This window comes from Anser cygnoides, chromosome 2, assembly GCF_040182565.1.
Source record: "Anser cygnoides isolate HZ-2024a breed goose chromosome 2, Taihu_goose_T2T_genome, whole genome shotgun sequence".
In the NCBI taxonomy this organism is placed as follows: domain Eukaryota; kingdom Metazoa; phylum Chordata; class Aves; order Anseriformes; family Anatidae; genus Anser; species Anser cygnoides.
The window spans coordinates 94,798,639-94,816,020 of NC_089874.1; the positions used below are offsets into that span (position 1 = coordinate 94,798,639).

At 39.6% G+C, this 17,382-nt stretch overlaps 1 protein-coding gene across 17 annotated transcripts in view; it reads left to right on the plus strand.

Moving 5' to 3' along the window:
* The window catches only part of LOC106045020 (poly(rC)-binding protein 3-like), a 514,073-nt gene that overhangs the window by 95,126 nt on the left and 401,565 nt on the right, over positions 1-17,382 (plus strand). For 15 of the 17 annotated variants that reach the window (XM_066992634.1, XM_066992642.1, XM_066992633.1 and 12 more), the window contains exon 2: positions 8,460-8,597. The gene's annotated coding sequence lies outside the window, so the exon portion shown is untranslated. Of the gene's footprint in view, positions 1-6,112; positions 6,232-8,459; positions 8,598-10,490; positions 10,697-17,382 lie in introns of those variants that run through there. The other 2 variants (XM_066992636.1, XM_066992639.1) reach the window with 2 other exon arrangements.

Here is a 17,382-nt window from a genome sequence, read left to right on the forward strand (position 1 = left end):
GACTTTTCAGACTGAAATTATTACAATTTGGCATGCATTGGCTGAAAGAAGGGCAATTAACAAGTCACAAGACAGGCTACAAAACAGTTTATTATTATTTTATTTTACTTTTCAAAAAAGAGATTGAGGGCTCGAGAGTAGTGTATATCTAAATCATTTGCCCGGCCCAAAAAGCATGAACAGACAAACCAGTTATTTCCCCATCCGCACTGGATCTCAGTGGGTGACAAGACCCAGCTGCAGCCTGGACATATGAGATTGGCAACCAGAGGGATGGGAGCTGTTCTGGGGACACTCCTGACCAGCAAGGGGATAGGGAGTGCCCAGGGGAGTGTGAAGGGATCAGCAAAAAGCAGGAACTGCTTAAAGCCCAGTATCTCATTGAAAAGCATGGGCCTTGATGCCCATTTCTCTGCCCCTGCCAAGTGGAAATGACAAGAGCAAGAGTTAAGGAAATCCTGCTCCTTGTCTCCTGCCTGCTTTCCTTCCTTCTGCTGCCCCTATCCATGCCTGCTGTCACTAGTAGGAGTATGGATGGAAGACAAGGGATGTCCATTCCGTCGATGAGGTGAACCTCACATATCAATAGCAACTGTGTGGCTGTTTTTTTCAGGGAAACTGTGAGAAATGGGATCTGAGCTGAGCTAAGGTGTCCCAGAGTAGTCTTTGAATCTATGTGTAGACAGAACCAAGTGGGACAGTCTGCAGAGAATGCTGGTCATGGCCACTGAAATGCAATTAACTTGAACATCTGTGTGACAGCTGACTTCAGCTGTTGACTTGAGGCATCCACCTTTACAGAGGTTCCCTGCCCATATAGTGTGAAAGGCTGTGTGGGATCTGCAGTTGCTTCTGATGCCTTCTGCCAGTAGAGAGGCAGGCATGTTGCACTCTATGATTTGTACTACTTTGCTTTCTCTCTTCCCATTTCTTCATTCCTCTCTTTGCTGGTGATGCCCCCATTCCTCAGCTTTCCTCAGGAAAGGGTTTGGCAAAATGAATGTCAGAGTTGGTGTGGATTCAGTGAGCTGTCCTTACTGGCTTCAGACTGGCTGAAAATGTGCTACCCAGGTGAAATTCTGCACGGGCTCGTGGCCTTCTTCCTTATGCCATGTTCTCCTGGGGCTGCACAAAAAAGTATAAGTAAGCACACAGTGCACTTAGCTGGTTGCTAAATCTAATGCCAAGCATCTTGCACTGTGAAATTGTGCAGTGTGGGGAAGGCACAGTGTTTGCCACATTTTAAGAAAAATATCCTTTAAGTTAGAACTTGAGCCTGCTGAAACAAGTGACTTCTGTGAGAATGGGCTTGTGATCTTGAAGCACTCATGCCATATCGTGAGTTGGAGCAACCTGAATAAAATCAAGAATATGACTTTGGAGAAAGGATATTCAGTTTGTATAAATGTTATTCTTGCACAAGCAATTTGGTACCACATTGATGGGATTTTGTGCATACAGTCTCTGCGTATAACGGCACATGCAAATTCTTTGTTTGCAAATTTGGAAGTCAGCTGAAAATTGAGCCTTAAGCAAATTTCTTTGTAGTTATGTACTTAAAAATCTCTAATGTCCTGTATAATGCAGTGAAGAAGCTCAGGCAGAACATTGATCTGCACTGACAGCATTTGTTTTTTTGCTTTGCTTTTTTTTTTTTATAGTTATTTTTATGCTGGCCCTGTGATTCAGTGAAGAGGGTGAGATGTTTGTACTAGTACACAGGAAACCCTTGAACATGGAAAATAGTACTTACTAAAACAGATCACGTTCCCAAGAGGGAAACAGCAAAATGACATGAGATTCATAGAATAAGGAATAACTAAAATTGCCCAATTATTTAAACTGAAGTATTTTTCTATCAATATAAGATCTTGCTGAGCTTCCGGAGCATAATTCAGAATAGGCATTTTGCCTGCAGTTCACGATATAAATATTTTATATGATCTCGCACACTATTAGAATAATAGAGGTAGTGTTATTTAATCCACTCCTGGCAAAGAAGATGCTTGCCAGAATGCATAAACCACTCAAGGAACTCTTTTTGTTGTAGTTGAAATGAGTTGGTAGAATGATTTATCTGAAGTTAGATTCCTCATTGTGGAAGTGGATTTGATGATGCTTGTGAGACACAATTTAGGGTTGTATTGAAAACTCCTGGAAAAAAAAAAAAAAAAGTAGTCGATGGAAATGTTGTTAACAAAAGAATGAAAAAAGTCTGAAGAGGTCAGCAGGTAAAGCTGCTGGGTGGAAGTCTAAAATCTTGGCTGGGTAGAAGAGCAGGGAGGTGGCTGTGAGAGACTCCATGTCGGTGAATTGGATACACTCAATCTGACTGCAGTCCTGGGTGTTGGGTAGGTATTTGGGTGTCATAGGAGCTAGGGTAGGTGGTCCAAATACTCCTTCCCTAGCTTCCATTTCTACAAAGTGGAGGGGAAATGAATACTGATTGCTAAACACCACAATTTTGCACACTTGAGCCAGGGTTAGTAATCAGAATGGCATTGTTGCTAAAATCCTATAGAAAACCTTCGATATAATGCCCTTTCCCCTAAGGTGACTGTGCCTAAATGTGTTATGCATAGGGAATGGTAAAAAATGACTAGACTTGCATTTGTTATGTGATACTATCTTGTTCAGCACTGTTTTGGATATTTACTTTGTTTTTCATGCTTATTGTAGCTTTTATTAATGTGTTTGATAACATGACATCAGCTGCAAGGCAAGATTTTTTTTTATTCTGTTGGGGCTTTGTTAAACTTTTCAGTACAGATTAAAAAAACATCAGCAGCCCCTGGATGGATAGGTTTGAACTGGAAATTTATGTTTAAGTAACAAATATTATAAAACAGATGAGCCAGACAGAAGAAAGGGAAATTTATAATAAAAGACTGCTCTGGCAGTATGAATCTGACTCATGTGGGCTGTGGGATGAATCATCCCACGTTGCCACAAGGACTGCTGCTACTGCTGAGCCCTTTCAGCAAGTGGGACAATCAGAAGTGTGCATGGTAGAGCTGTGGGGACAGCACACACAAGGGATTAGGCAAGGGACAAAGAAAGAACAGCTATTTAAAACTGGACATCTCAAGCCTGGCCAGTAGTTCATGCTATATATAATTCAGCCAATTCACTGGGTAAATCATTTCATATGCTCCATGAAATGCAATTTGCTTCCATGGCCAAGCATGACAAAGGTTTTACAGAATTGCAGTTGGCAAAGAGCTCTTCTTGGACAGTTAATTCAGGGCCAGTGAGATTGCTGAGGTGTCTTGTCAGAACGTTAAATAATCACACAATGTCATGAGGGAATATCTAATTAAGAGTCCAATTTCTCAAGGGTCTGAGTACCTGTTACAATGTGCTGAGAACTCTTAATTCCCACCGACAAGAGTAGCAGCTTAAGGTATTCCCAGCAGGCATTTAATAGGATTGTGCCCTTGCTTCATATGGCTGGGGTAAGTCCAGGCCAGTCAGGTGAAATGACAGTAATCAAACAGGACAAGATAATGACAAATAGGGTTAAAACCCAGCAGGAATGTTATTACTTGCAGATGGTGGAACATACCCTGGTGTGAAGCCCCTCAAAAAATTACGTCCAGATTTAGGGGTGCACTCTTAGGGGTTAAATTTGAGGCTTGAGAAGGCCTGTACTCACCCCTGTGCAAAAGATCAGTAAGAGGCAACATCAAACCTTTATCGGCATAGACTCTCACTCTGTGGGAACAAACAACAGAGTTCTCATCCACGATTTGATCCCAAGGACTTGAATGTTTTGGATGACATTGTGAGGGCTGTCTGCCTTACAAGGGCAGATCACATTGCATCCAGTGTTTGGGAACATAAAGCTTGAGAAGAATCAGTTCAGGGAAATATGAGAAATGAAGTTTCCTGAACAGTGCTCTTGGTTTGACTCAAACAATAGAACAAAATTTGATGTGGGTAGGTGGAGACATGCCAGTAAGATGTTTTCCTTTCTTATATACCTGTAGCTGTATAAGAAGAAGAATGCTGGATGAAATCAGAAGAGAATAGATACTGTATTTAGGTTCATGACACTTCTCTTAAACTAAGGTGAAGGTAAAAGTGATGCTCTTTTTTGAGTATGAAGAAGCATTACAAAAGAAGCAAATGAGAAAGGATCATAGTATTATGCTAAGCACTTTGGGGAGAGTGAAAAGTTAAAATGAATCTCTGTTGTCAGGCTCTTAAGTGAAGAATGATGCATTAGACTACCTGATTTTATTTGATTTGTTGGAAAACCAGAGCTACTGTGCTGTTTCTTGAACAGAATTACAGGCTTCATTTAAAAAGAGATGCAAAGTGCACACATCATTCTGGAAGAGATCAACATAAGCATTTTCTATATCATGGGTAATGTTTACTGGAAGAAATCAAATTACTGTAACACAGACCATCTGTTTTCTTTGCATGCAATCATGTAAGTGTTTTAGGACAAGCCATCCTATTTAATCAATTGTAAATCTCTTATGGGAAGGCACTGCTTTCTGTAATTTTTTATTTTATTTTTTTGATAAATGTAAGAGTTTTAAGTACTGGTTTCTTCTGCATAAATATAAATTACATACTGTTTGTAACATAAAGAGTAGGAGTGTATAGCATTAGATATTATCTGTTAAGAACTTAATTTTAGTTTTTTTTCAGTAGCCGGTTTTGGATATTTGTTGTATCCACAACTCATTGGTGTTCAACTATTATAAGACTAGCAAAATATGTAATAATGTTCATTTATATTCTGGGAAATTGCCTTCTACGTTTAATAAATGTAGTATAAAGTGTTTCTATTTTGTAGCATATCTGCTATGATAGAAGTGAATGCTGGGGAAGATGATTGTCCATTGTCTAAATACTTAAACTTCGAAAGACTGAAGAAAAAAAGACATATTTTGTTTCAAAATGACTCTGTAGAGTGATGTTAGAAAAACCTGATGTTGTGGTGTAAAAAGAAGACAATATTGAAGGGTGTGATTTACTTCACATTTAAGGGTAGCACATTCATAGACATCTATGGCCCTATTCATTTTAGTGGATGCTTAATTGAGCATGCCATTTTCTTGTTGTATCAATTCTATCAGCTTTTGTGATTCATATATTGTCCTCGGGTGCACATAAGTTGTTTTTGAAATCAGAGGAAGCAGATCTTAAGCAAAGTCCTGTGATTTCAAAGGAAGCTCTGTGTGTGCAGTGCCAGAAGTTGTGCTGTATTGTATCAAATGGCTCTAAAGTAAAAGAAGAACAAACAATGTAAGTAACACAATTGGAAATTCCTTAAGAAGGTTGGCTGTCCTTCCCAATGAGGTCAGCAAGCCTGAATTTCATTTCTTCAGACACTTCTAAATCAATGGTATTTTGTCTGAATAATTAAGCTGCTTACTCAGGCTTGAATAGTGTATGGAGCTAAATTCTTACCTTTTCTTAGGTAAACATGTAGAGGCAAAGAGGGAGAAACAGATGGAGCATGCACCTGGAAAAAAATGATAGGGCCCATACACCAGTGCCATCCCATGACACAGAGAAAGCTTTCTGCCCAGGAGAACATCAGGAGAAATTAAAGGCCCCTATAAGCACTCTGCAGCTCACTCCTTTCAAGTACTTTTGTGAAGTCTGGACTCAACTTATTCATGTCCCATCTATTCTCATGTATTATAGTGTTGATTGTGAACTGCTGATATGTGGCACAGAGAAAGCTGCCTACCAAACTGTGCTAATCTATTCTCGCTAACATACTTAGTCTTGGAGCTTACTTATATCAGTCAAGTATCCAATGAGAACTAGGCCATCAGTTAATCTTGTTTTATCAGTCTGCATTAACTCAACAAAAGGGAAAAAAAAAAAGAAAATAAAGAAGAAAAAAAAAGAACAAAGCCAAAAACAGAACAAGGTGAACAGTTTCATATAGATAGTGGAGAACAAAAGATTAAAAAAATGCAATTAGTGCTGGTCTGATGGTTTCACCCCACTCACACTATTTTCTATTAAAAAATTCAGCATCTCTTTTTTTCCAGAAAACTATTAAATATGAGATAAATTCTTACTTTAGTTATTTTTTCTGATTTTCACAATTTCTTTTAACCTTCACCCTTCTTTTATTCAGAGAGAAGAAAACTGCAGGTAAATAAAATATTTCACAGAATCTCAGAATCATGTTGGATACAATGGATCTTTGGAGGCCATCAACAACATCCTAGCTCAAGCAAGACAAAGTTAGATAAGGTTGGTCAGGGCCTCGTTCATTTGAATTTTGAATATCTCCAAGGAAGGAGATTCATCAGCCTCTCCCAGAAACCTATTTGTCAGTCTTCCTTTTGCTGCCAATGTTCCCCTAGAATCTTGTTTGGTTGTTGCCCAAGTCTCTCACCTGTTTCAAGTTCAGCCGAGGTCCAGCTTACCTGATTCCACCCAAGCTGGCCAGAGCAATGATGTTCCCAAGTAACCCTCCCTGCCTCTTTGGAATCTGCCTGTCCATGCTGATCTTCTGCATTTGGTGATCCATGTGTGTTATCCTCAGCAAGCAGCTTACTTTTCTGTGCCCATTTGCTCTCTTGGTTTTCAAGAGACACCATTCCGTTTGAGCTGTCAAAAAAATCAATACAAATGATGTGTTTTGATTTTCGAGATTATTCCTCTTACTTCTCACCCTTCCCATCTTCAGTTCCCAAAATCTCTTTCAGTAATATTTTCTGAAAGATATAAAAATATGTATTCCTGCATTTTTTTAATGAGTTTTCATTTGTATATGAGTAAGTTTGCTACAAATTATTTTAAAAGTGTTTGTTTAGAAGTTTTCAAGTATTTTGACTTTTTCTGGAAATTTTCCTTCTTAGCCAGAACTTCTGAAAAATCACCAGGAGTTCTCTAATAGCTTCAGTAGATTATGTACTATATTTTCCAGTTGTATGATCTGTTTTATTCAAGAAAAGTATATTGATATATTTAAAATTGTCATAGAATATATCGGATTAGTTCTAAGGACAATAAATGTTAGCACTTCTGCTTGGAAATTTTCATCTCTTTAGTATTAAGAAATAATTTCGTAAAATGAGTTAATTTGCTTTGTGGTAAACAGTGAGGTAAACTGTGAATTGCTTTTGTCATAGTTACACTATATTTTGATATAGTAGTTGTGTTCATCTAAACAGTAATAAAATAATTTGCTCAATGAGCAATTGCAATGAATATCTCAAAATAAAAGTACAGAATTCCTGACTCCCTTTAAGTGCAGTAAGTAGAGAATACTGTTGTTTATTTTAAGAATTTCCTGTGTCTGCAGTACTGAGTACACTGAAGTGGGAATCAATGACAAGGTGCCATATAGCAGACTTTATTTATAGTAGCTTTATAATGGATCTAAAGTGGAACTATAGATTTTGATACCCATGACCTTTAATAGAAAAATCTCTGAAGAGATTTTTGCAATTTTACCTCTAAAGTTACCCCTAGTGAGAGTAAGTCCTTTTTCTTTTTAGGCTTTGTGAGGCAATGAAAATAATTACCCATTCTTGAATGGTTTCTTTTCTTCTGAACTATTCTAGTCTCTTGGCTATTCAGCTGACAATTTGGAAAAATTATTCAGGGGAGCTCTGAAATTCTCAAAGCTAGACGTTTTCTTATTTCTGTTTTTAATAATGTTATTAACTACAATATATTTGGCGTGGTTGCATGCTTGCTTTTCTTCACTTAAACCAAGCAGCACAGTGGTCATAAAGGAAGTGATTCTTCTGCATGTTTCAACATCTCCTCCTCTAATTTTCTACCAGATGCACCAGTTTTCTGTAGCCGAAAAAAGAAGCAGAAAAGTGCCATAGATGATTATAATATTTAACTGGTCTCCCATAACTCACCTAGTGGTACACAGTGGAAAAGAGGGAAACTGAGGTCTGATCAACTCATCCCGCATGAGGAAGAGTCTGTAGGTGTTCAAAAACACACACACAGAAATGAATAATCTTTGAGGAAGACATTATGGAGTGAAAAGAAAGTAGAGAAGAAGGCACAGGAAAGAGAACATGCCATGAATAGGGGGACTGAATGGATATTTCAGAAAAGATCATGACCGTTGCTGTAGTACATGAACGGTGGGATAGAAATTTTAAGAATACATGCATTTAACAGAGATGAAAGAAAAGCATATTTGAAATGTGCACAATTACCTAGTAGAACTTATTGCTATAAGAAACTATTGAGGAAAATTTTGGAAATTCTCTTCACATGTATTCTCTCTCCACAACTAAATAGGGCAGCATAAAAGATTCTAGCACTTCTTAAGCAATGATTCCTGTGGACAGCTTACTCAGAAACTGTCTGTTGGGGTTTTTACTCCTCAGTATTGGCTACTGTTGAAAGCAGGATGTAGGAACTACTTGAATTACGCTAATGATTGGAAACAATTGTTTGAAAGTCTTTAGACACCATATCTGGTCTCTGTATCCTCTCTGCCACAGGAAACCATCTCAAACCCAGAGCAAGAAACGTAAATTCACTTGGCTGTCCCTTATGTCTAAGGCACCTGATGCGTAAGTGGACTAGAGAAAGGAAAGAAAGAACAACTCTGAAGACCTACAGATCATCTTGCTGGCAGGGTGAGTAAATGTACCTGCGTCTCAGTTTTGCATTAGATACACAAGTGAACCTGCTTTAAGAGTTGCCTCAGGAATTTCCTCTCCATTATTTTTTGAGAAAAAGATTATAAAATTTTCCCCCATTTCCAGGAGAAAACGTGTTGTCTCACATGTGTGTAGAAGTATAAAGACAGACACCTCCTACATTTTCAGTTTAAGCCTAGAACATGGATTTAATACAGTTTTTGTCTTTTGTTTGTTTGTATGTTTTTGGTTTGGTTTTGTTATGTGGTGCTGTTAATCATAGAATGATTTGCGTTGGAAGGGACCTTAAAGATCGCCTAGTTCCAACCCCCTGCCATGGGCAGGGACACCTCCCACCAGATCAGGTTGCCCAAAGCCCCATCCAGCCTGGCCTTGAGCACCTCCAGGGATGGGGTATCCACAGCTTCTCTGGGAAGCCTGTGGCAGTGCCTCACCACCCTCTACATGAAGACTTTCCTCTTTAATCTAAACCTCTCTTAGTTTAAAGCCACTGCTCCTGGTCCTATCCCTACACTCCCTGACACAGAGTCCCTCCCCAGCTTTCCTGTAGGCCCCCTTTAGGCACGGGATGGTCGCTGTAAGGTCTCCCCGGAGCCTTCTCTTCTCCAGGCTGAACAACCCCAACTCCCTCAGCCTGTCTTCATAGGAGAGGTGCTCCAGCCCCTTCATCATCTTTGTGGCCCTCCTCTGGACTCATTCTAATACATCCATGTCCTTCCTGTCCTGGGGACCTCAGAGCTGAACACAGGGCTCCAGGTGGGGTCTCACAAGAGCAGAGCAGAGGGGGAGAATCACCTCTCTCACCCTGCTGGCCATGCTTTTTTTGATGCAGCCCAGGATATGGTTAGCTTTATGGGCTGCAAGCACACATTGCTGGCTTATGTTGAGCTTCTTATAAGGCCCTTTTCATATTGGATGGGTGATACAGAAATATTACTGAATCTATCCAAACACGTCATGATTCAAAAAAAGATCCAATAGAGAAAAAAAAATTATTTTTACCAGTGTGTGGTGTACTTAGAGTCCTACAGATCTGAGCATGTGTTCCCTGTCTTCCCCAGGCAATTTTTTCTTGCTTATGAAGTGCAATGGAAAAATCACCTAGTTGAGAATGTGATTTATGTGATAGCCAAAACCTAATTATATGATCCCTTTTTCTTTCTGGGTTGCCTACTCCAAAATGTTGTGTAGAGAGGTTTAGCAGACATTAGCAGTGATGTGGAACACTTCCTCCAGATTATCCCCGACAGCAAGCCACCCCATTGACGTCAGATGGTATGGAATACCCCTTTGGCCAAAGATTCGAAAAGAGTCCCATGTGCAGATAAGCACCCTACCAGACTTGAGGGAAAATTAACTTGTCCAACAAGAAGATTCAACTTTCCAGTTTATAAACATACAACATGGCAGATTCAATTCCAAACATAAAATCAGAAAATTCAACCCAAACCTGAAGATTATCTCAGAGTAATCTGTCTAGTAGTTTGTGTCTCTATAAAATACATAATAAAAATGTTTCACTCCTCCATCAGGATGGCTAAAAGTCACTCTAAGTGTGCATTTCCACTGTATTTGGTATTGCTCATCTTTTCACCCTAAACATTGGCAAGCTCCCTGTCTGCCTCTGTGTTCTGTGCTGGGCAAAAAGCCTAAGCTGAATGAGTATAACGAACCCATCTTCCCTGTAACACAAGTCCGGTCAACATTGTTTTTTTAAGAAAAGGTAAAGCTGATGAATTATTTTAGCTGTGTGACAGCCCACCCCAGCTAGGAATCTTAAGGCAATTTGCCAGAGCCTGCAACACGATAGAACAAAACAAAGGGTGCTCCAGAGGACAGATATTTTCCTGCCAACAGCTCTCTGATATGCAATACAATATCCAGCCGTATAATAGTGCCTTTACAATTGCTACTAGATGATGTGTTTAGTATAATATTAGGCTGTTTTTGTTAGCATACAAGCAATGTTTCGACTTTGAAGAAAGTCTGCTTTTTCACGCTGTGTGTTCTTTGAGGGGGTCTGTGTAAATATGAAGTCTGTCTGGATTTTGCCTTAGTCTCCAGTTAGAAGAAAGGTAATTTGCTTTTGTTTTTTTTTTTTTTTGGGGGGGGGGGGGGGGTTAGAGGGGGGGAGATCGTTTTCAGTAAATATTGTTCTGAAAGTGCTGAAAGATTATGCTGGTGCACAGAATTTTTTCAGAAATTGTGTTATTTCTTTGCCTACTCTGAACCCCATGGCAACAGCAAAGCTAGCCCTGCTCTCTGCTGTTGGACACTGGGATTCATAGGAAAAGGTGCTCAGGGACTGGGGAGTCATTTTTCTGTTCTAGCAGCTGTTTCTTGCCTCCTTGTGGAAAGGCAGTAGAGCAAATATAGCCTGTGGGCACAGGTTTGTCCATACTTCATAAATAACACAGTTTTCTTCAGCAATGCAATTACACTCTCTGGTTTTAATATGGTAATGTAGTTCCTGAATCACCACTAATTTTCCCTTAGTTCTACTTCATTTTATATAATATCTGTACAGTGGAGATGGGTTGACATGCAATGACATTGTCACGTCATTAAGTGAGGGCCAGTATGACTGCGAACAATAAAGATGCTCAGTAAAGGTGTCAACATAATTGAAGATTGAAGTTAGTATTAATTTTATTCTTAAAACCATTTCTATGTGTATTGCTTTTGCAATCCATGTATATAATACAATCGTCCTCAAACTCAGATCTTATTGAAGCTTCATGAGCATTACTACAGGGAAAATAACAAGTTGGTAAATGATTAAATGTATAATTAAAGGTTTCACATTTAATCCTGTCAGTGCAGTGATTTATGGTTTCCATTATTTTGTCTAAGTAATGCACTCCTTTTTTTTTTCTAACATTTGTTCTTTTCTTCATTGTTGTTAGTGTCTGTAATCTTATGCTAAGGAAATTTATCACAAGGAGAACATTTCTGTCCTCAGCTGCAAGGTACAGAGCGGAATTAAATCAAAATATAGCAGATGCAATACACTTCCCATTGCAGTTGGTGGGAGAATTGTGAAATATTTACAGTGTTGGGCCAGAAATGCTTTATGCGTAAGAACAAAGAGAAGGATGTAGTCTCTGTGCTTCTCTGCTGTCATATTTAGGGCTGAAACAGGTGTCTTCAGCAGCCAGTCCCAGGAAGGCTCAATAAAGACGTTGGGCTGGGACACACAATCTGCCTGTGAAGTGCATGCCAGGATTGGGTGGAAACCTGCAAACACAGCAGAACCTGCCTTGAAATAGCCCCTAGCAAAGGCTGAGCACAGCCCAGTGCCTACAAGCTGCAGAGTCTGGACCCTTCTCCGGAGGTAGGTTCCCCCAGCAGGGTTTTTGTAAAGGCCTCATTAAGTTTGGCTGTTGTCATTGCTGCCTCCTGGTTATGCGGGAGCTCATTGCTCATGCCCTTGCTCAGGAAGGTGATCACATACCTGTATGCTGGCCTCAGCCTGGAGAGGGTCAAATACAGACCCCCCTAAGAAGGGTACTCTAATCTTTGGGCTATGGACACCTCTCCTGTTGAAGGCAGGCTGATGAGGATGCAGAGTTCAGGGGGGCAGAGTGAGACTTCACAGGACAGATCTTGATGTCAACAAGTCTGAGTTAGGGAACCTGCCCTGAAGCCTGTTGCAAGCCCCATTTGACATGCTGCAGGCATCAATACCCCTAAAGCCCAGGGCTTCTCTTCCTCGCTAAGTTGCCCAGGGCTGTGCTATCCTCTCATAAGGGTTTCAGCCAACTGTGTGAAATGTGCACCTTACTTCACGCTGGCATGACTGCAGTGGGACTGATGGACCATTTTCCACTCCCATTTTCCAGTCTAGCTTGTAGTTCTGCTGGGAAGAGGGTGTACATGACAACTCAGGCTGAGGAGAGCCTGGAAATGAGATCCCTCACACCATGAATGTGAGCTGAACATTTGTATAATACAGGATAGTGCCTCTTCTGGTTGGACTCTAGAAAACAAGCGTGTTTTCCAAGGAGTGCAAGTCTGACTGTGCCTGTTAAGTGCATGCTGAGCAGATCTAAGACTTTGGGGCTTAGGTGTTGTTTCAGGATCACAGGTGTTCCTGAATGTGAGATGAGATCCGTGCTGCTGAGGTGGAGATGTTTGTGGGACTTCACAGAGTAAGAAGTAGTGAGAAATAAGCTTCAGCATCCATTGAATGAAAGTTTCTTGCTGACAATTATCATATTCAGATATGTAAATTTGTATGTGGTCCAAATTTCCTCTTGACCAAGAACCCACTTAAAGAAATAAGACTTCTTCTCCTACCCACATATGGTACTAAAATTCTCCTCTTAGAGTCATTTCACGAGTTGCTGTTCTTTTCCAGACTAATGCAGGATGAAATAGCTTGGGTTTTATTTCCAGTTGGGAGTTTGAATTCACTCCCGTGTTAACTTAACCTAGTACTGTTAGCCTGGGTGGAAAAAATAAGTTGCCTTGTCTTCATTATTTTAACCTTCGTATGGCTTATAGATACACTCAATGACAGTTTGCAGCTGTGTTCAATACAGTTTGATTATGCTCTGTTGAAGGCATTGTAATTTACATTCTCCATATCACTGGACAATATTACTGCATTCCTTCTTATTCATTGTCTCACTGAAAATACTGGGGCCATTTTCTTTTAATACTCTGCAACAATTACAACAGAAACTTCTGAGAAGATCTTCACAGAATTGTAGCAGAAATAAAAGAATAAAAGATAGTTTTCTTGAGAAATGTTCATGGGGAAAAGGACATCTATTTTGTCTTTTTGCAGTTCGTCTCTGTCTTTTGGGCAAGGTTTTCATTACCCTAGTGTTCTAGTGTTTTTCAGCCATTGCTCCTTTTTTTTTTTTTCTTCCTTCTTTCTTGCCACAGTGTTTTAAGATATGTAACCAGCAAGAACATGGTTTTCTGGAAAGTCATAAAAAGTCATAACTCCAGTACTGCCTTTCTTAATATTATTGTTTGGGGATGATATTGCTGCATTTAGAGCAATGTGTGTTTGTTTTAGGGAGGGAACTTGTTCACAATGAAGTTTTATGTTTTCCTTCCTTGAGTGATAATAGCTAGTTTAAAATCTAGCAGTCCAAATAAGAAGTTCCTGTTACTCTACTCCATCTCCAGATCTTTAATTGGCAGCCTGGCATTTTCCCTGCCATTGCAGTCCTCATTTGGATCAGAGGTCCCTCAAAAATTCCTAAGAGCTTTCCTCAGATCTGACTAACCTAAGTAATGGTTGGTCATTACCACTCCTTCAGAAAAATAAATGTGAAACTAATCCAGGTCTACAGCACTATTATGTTGTACCCTTTTATTCATCTCTTGTGTGTTGAAATTCTCTGAGTGTAACTCATATTTCTTTGCCACGGGTACAAAAAAAAAAAAAAAAGTGCAGCATCAGCTGCCCTTTAGGATGGCTTAGCTGTGTTCCCCTGCACTGGGAACTGCAGGTGTAGGCCACCTCACAGTGAAATGCGCGGTCCTAGTGATTTCAGTGGGCTTCCTTGTGTGAGCCAGAGTTTAAAGAGTGCAGCATTTGTCTTCCCCATAAGAAGCTTCCAAAAGAGCATTGTGATGTCCTTCCACCTGTAATATTTAGCCATATATGCTTAGGAGCAAATAATTTGTAATTGGGAACTGTCATATACACATCTATTTTGACAACACTCAGGTTTTGTTTTGTTTGTTTGCTTGTTTTTCATTTATCAAATGTCTTCTTTTCACAGAAGACTGAATAGCTTTTACTTTTTCTGAGCCATAGAAACCTAGTGTGCTAATTCATTTGAACTTGATGATTACTGCCCTTTGGTGTTTATGATCAAAAGTGTTAGCAAAACCCTCGGGGCAAACTCTTTGCTGGGATGAAATGACACAGGTTATTTGAAGTCAGCTTGCTGAACCATTCCAATATACAGCAGAGAGGAAACTGGCCCCTTGTCCACATGCTGATAGACCATAGTGGATTTTTTACCTACATTACAGGCATATGAAAGAGTACATGTTTGTAGGCAGAGTATTATTTTTCTTTCATATGCCTGACTCAGTGTTGGTTGGACTGTCTAGATGCTACAGTGTTACATATAGCATATCTAAATTTAAGAGAGTGAATAGACATTTTCATGGACTTGGAAACCACATGCAAAGTTTGAGACCTGTTGATACAAAAATTAAATCCCTGGGAATGCAAGTTCAAAACAGAAACTTTGCTGCCCAGTGTGGAGTCCTGATGAGATAGTCTTTATATGTATATATATATATATATATCATAGTACATCTTTTTGCCTTTTCAGCGTGCAGCTCTTATGCAATGTTACACCTATTTCTTTAGAAAGCATGGGCTAAAACTGTTTTCTGTTTTCACAAGAAAGAATATCCACAAGGGAAATTGTCCTTGCTTTCTAAAATGCATATATATTCCATTTTGCATTGCTGAATAGCGGGGGCAAGTGGTTAGAAAATAAGAATTGGTTTGAAGAGAAGGATATGCAGAGAATATTTAGTGCTGTGGATTTTTGTTGCCTACTTGCTTCCAGGCTTAACTTTTCCATCATAAGAACCTCAAGCCATGAGAGGCCTTAGGATCTGCATGAAGAAATTTTTTTCTGAGACATGATTACCACTTTTTTGATTACTGGGTTCTTTAGGAACTTTGATAGGAGTCTTGTAAAGCTTCTGGCTGAGGCAGTGAATCTGCAGTTTGACTTGGAAAGCAGAGCCATGCAGGGAGCTGGGCCGCTGCCCAAAGCCTCTGACAAGGCATCAGGCAGACCCGATCCCAGGACGCAGTGCCCACAGCTGGTTTCTGACATTTCAGACAAGGCAACATTGCTCAAAATAGAGAGACACTGAAGCTGTTCCTTTAATTCTTTCCTGTTCTGCTGTGCTGAATCCAGACAATGTAATTCACCTGCTCCCATTTGCTACAAATACAGTGCCATTCCCCAGAGCTGTTGGAGTCAGGCTGTCCTGGCATTAGTGGCAGGGACCTCACCCTCTGGTAGCACTGTAATGCACCAGGATGAAGGTTTGCTCAGAATGGTATGCACTCGGAGAGAGAAATAAATGATGTAATGATTGTGTGATATGCCCTGATCTTCACTTTCCAGATTTCAATAAAAACCCTATAAAAATATTATAACTTGTCGAAAAGTGTCGAAAAGACTTTTAAAATTTTATTGGGACAACCAGGACTTAAGAGTATTCAGGAAAGCAGCACAAGTGTTCTGGAACTTCATAACCAGACTATGTGATGTAAAAGAAAGGCAACATTTCTCTTTCTAACCTCCTAATCCATACAAGAAAAAACGACTGAGAGAAAGACTCAATTTCTTATTTCCCACAAACCAGGAGCAGCTACCTCTCCTTGCTTACCTCCTACTGCATCTACTTTGATGAAATAATTGCATTCAGTCTTGCTGAAATATTAGCAAGAAATAATTAATATTTGCACTCAAAGCAATGTGGGTTTGAGTATCACGGTTAATAGTGTGTTAAGGTGGAAATGTTATTTTATTCACTGTTTCTGGCAGCCCAAAGTTGTACACAGAGCTGAAATTTATTATGTTGCTTTTCCACTTGTAAGCAATAAAAATACTTACAAATAAAAATATTTTACAAGCCAAATAGTGAACTTGGGGTACCATTATTTAGCAGCTTTTAAAGATTGGCAGCAAGGTAGAAATTGCACTGTGGTTTAATAGAGTTTTACAGGCTGGCCTAGTACATAATCATGTTTGTTGATGGATACAAAGTAAGATTGAAAAGTATGGCAGCTATTTCAGTGAGGCTTATTCCTTTTTTTCCCCCTGGATATACCGTACGGGATAGTGGGAGGAGGGAGGAAGAAGGTGGAGTGAATGGAAATCCCTGGGGATTTTTTGAGGCTGAATGGAAGGAGAACATTTCTGGTGGGTTTGCTAGGGGAAAGACTGGCTGCCTCACTTCAGTGATTGCCTCTGGCTTGTGTGTTTAAGAGGCAGTAAAACTTCATGGATGGGTAAGAAAGAGGCTTTGCAGTGATAAAGAATGAAGGTTAATGAAAAAAAGGGGTATCTTAAGTAAATGACGAAAGCCTGTAAAAAGGCCAGAGTGACTAGAGCAAAATAAACGAGGGAGAAAGTGAAGTGGTGTGATAGGTTTGGGAATATTTTTGTGTCCCCATAATCTTTGGGATTTATTCCCTCCTTCATCCTTATGCTTGTAAATACACCTCCTGCCAACCTGGACTTGAACATACCTTATACCACTCACTTCTTTCATTTTCTTCTTCATACTCACAAAAATATTATGAGGGAAAAAACAAACAAACCCTCTAAATTACAACCCAAGGTTTTTTAAATGTGTTTCTGTTAAAATCAAGAGATCCTTAAGTAAGAATATTGAATATTAAATCCATATCCATACAGCTCTCTAGCATTTTGGCTTTCTTTTTTCCTCAGGCAACCCTGGACTAGCCTGGGAGATTTTACTGACTTCAAATGCATTAAATATATTGATTTGCAGAGAGCTTTGGCGTCAGGCTGTCTGTAGCCTGTGTCATGCTGTTGGAAAGGAAATGCTTTTGCCTCTGTCTACAGAAGAAACAAAATGAAAAACATTATCAGGGTTTCAAATCACTGTGGAAGCTGGAGGGGCCTAGGGAATTGGCTAATAGCAGCTGTATTGCAATTAGCAGGGGAAAACTTGGTTAAGAGCAGCAATGATTTCTTTTTGCATCTGAGAACACCTTAAAAAACATATTTTT